At 44.4% G+C, this 2,293-nt stretch overlaps 1 protein-coding gene across 1 annotated transcript in view; it reads right to left on the bottom strand.

The window, feature by feature from the left end:
- LOC106525540 (serine/threonine-protein phosphatase 2A regulatory subunit B'' subunit alpha) overlaps positions 1-2,035 on the bottom strand; it is a gene marked incomplete in the record, with an annotated part of 170,598 nt that extends 168,563 nt beyond the window's left edge. The window contains 1 exon segment of the mRNA XM_014019817.1: positions 1,862-2,035.
- Between the last annotated feature and the right edge of the window lie 258 nt (positions 2,036-2,293).

Genomic DNA, 2,293 nt, shown 5'->3' with positions numbered 1-2,293 from the left:
CACACACACACACACACACACACACACACACACACACACACACACACACACATCCAAAACATCCTGTTAGCAACAAGCAGAAAAATACTAAATGCTTAAATGTTCTGCAGAAGTAATAACCAAGAGTTTCTTAACGTTTAATGGTTTGAGACTGACTGTGCAAAAAGAAATAAGGCCAATATAAGAATAACAGGTGATGWGAAGTGACAAACTGACTTTATTATCCAAGTTATTCAGCTTCAACAATAAAACCCATCAGCATCAACAACCAGACTGCTTCTGAAAGCAAAAAATAAAAACTGCACATGCACACAGCGTCAGGCTTAAGTGGGTCTGACGGGGCCGAAATCAAATGATGAAGCAGTCGCAGCTAAAGGAAACATTGTCAGCGTCAAGAAGAATAACAGGCTCGAACTCGAGAGCGCGACATCACTCTAGTCTGTGGCGCTTTGAAATCCATTTCAGGCTAATGGTTTATGTGTCATTCTGGGTGACCGTTAAAAGAAAAGACATTAATCTGACTGGAGATGGCTCCTCAGAGTGTGTTCATGTGTGTGTGTGGACCACRTCTATTTTAGGAGAATTCCAGAGGGGAGACCCTGTGACTGACCCCCACCTCGCCAGGACCTGAGAGGATATCATCACACAGCAGGTCGCTTACATGTGTGTGTGCAAGAACACACAGCAACATGTTACAGGAGGACTGAAGGACGTGTAAAAACAGGAGACACATAAAAACAGACATGTTCTACTTTTGGTTAGTGCTCAGTATTGTATGTCTCCTGTAAAGACACCAAACGTAAACAACTCAAACACTAATAATTTTAGTCTAAAATTTGTTTCAAACACTGGGAGGGAACAATCATAAAGTAATAAACAAAATCAGCACATTATATTTCTCATTTTGATGGTAAATCTGTCCTTGAATAGAAAAACTAGTAAGCAGAACCTGTAAACAAATGTCAACAACCATGTGGGTTTGTTTACGTACAGAAACAGCCAAAGTGTCTGAAAACGGGCCAACATCCACGAAAGAGCCGTTTACCATCAAGATGTATATTATATATTAAATCAGGGACTAGAGATAAATAGGTTTCGAGTTATAAACGAAGTTTCACAAAAGCTGTGTGTTTATATGAGCTGTGTCCCTGATATTAACGTATTTTTTAGCCATTTGTCTCACTTGTTCTTTTTTTTCCATTGCAGACTCACTCGTCCAGCTAAATGTTGTCTTAGAGAGTTCATATTATTCCCATTTTGCCATATTTGCTAAAAGGTAATCATCTGACTCAAACTTCCAATAGTTTATTAGTGGATTCAGCTTTGTTTACATTGAGCGCGTACCCACATTTCACAACTGTGTACTATATCTGGAGAACTAGCGAAGGAAAAGCCTTCAAACTGCACCATTTGATGTAGCTCACGGTAAACTTGTTATATGTTTTGTTTTCTAGTTTGTACCTTCAAGCTAACTTCTTGTGTTTACAAAATCCAAGTTAGCCGAGCGCGTGCGGGCCTTTCCTTTTAAAGTTTCATGTCCACGAGCTACTTTTTTCAGGTCGTAACGTCCACAACACGACTGCAGGATCCCGCCTCGTTCGATGTGAAGGGCACGCGCGCATATACACGCACCGCTTTGCGAGCGCAGATCGAAACACTTCGTAAAACACGTAATTTGTGGAGAGAGGGGAAAAAAAGAGGGGGAATGCAGCTGACTGATGCCCGCCACGGAGGAGCAGGGAAGGCGGTGATATCACGGTGAGTTTCCCGAACAGAAAAGACGGTCGATCTCACTGTAAGTTCCGTCCAAACAGAGCAAGAAAGCYCCTCTTTCCCCCCCGGCTGACACACCGCTGCTTACCTTCCTCTGGTCCCTCCTTGTRGTCCAAAAACTCTTGTCACGACCCGGATCCAGGCGGACTGCGGGATTACACAGCTGCCGGGGAGCCGCAAAGGGAGCAGACTGAGGTCTGCTTCAACACGCAGCGGCTCCGGAAGGTGTGTGTGTGAAAGAGAGAGAGAGAGTGTGTGTGTGAAAGAGAGAGAGAGAGAGTGTGTATGAAAGAGAGAGAGAGTGTGTGTGACTGTGTGACAGGTCGCGGGAAGACTGAGCTGAGGAGAACCGGGGAAGTTAGGGGGAGTTCCCGGTAACACAGCGGCGGGGCGGGGGCTTCAGAGATACGGTTCACTGCTCGTTTCACACAGACGACAAAGTGATAGATAGATAGATGGATGGATGGATGGATGGATGGATGGATGGATGGATGGATGGATGGATGGATGGATGGATGGA

This window comes from Austrofundulus limnaeus, unplaced genomic scaffold (genome assembly GCF_001266775.1).
Source record: "Austrofundulus limnaeus strain Quisiro unplaced genomic scaffold, Austrofundulus_limnaeus-1.0 Scaffold232, whole genome shotgun sequence".
NCBI classification, from domain to species: domain Eukaryota; kingdom Metazoa; phylum Chordata; class Actinopteri; order Cyprinodontiformes; family Rivulidae; genus Austrofundulus; species Austrofundulus limnaeus.
The sequence above is the reverse complement of the archived record's forward strand: the minus strand, read 5'-3'. Positions and strand labels throughout refer to the sequence as shown.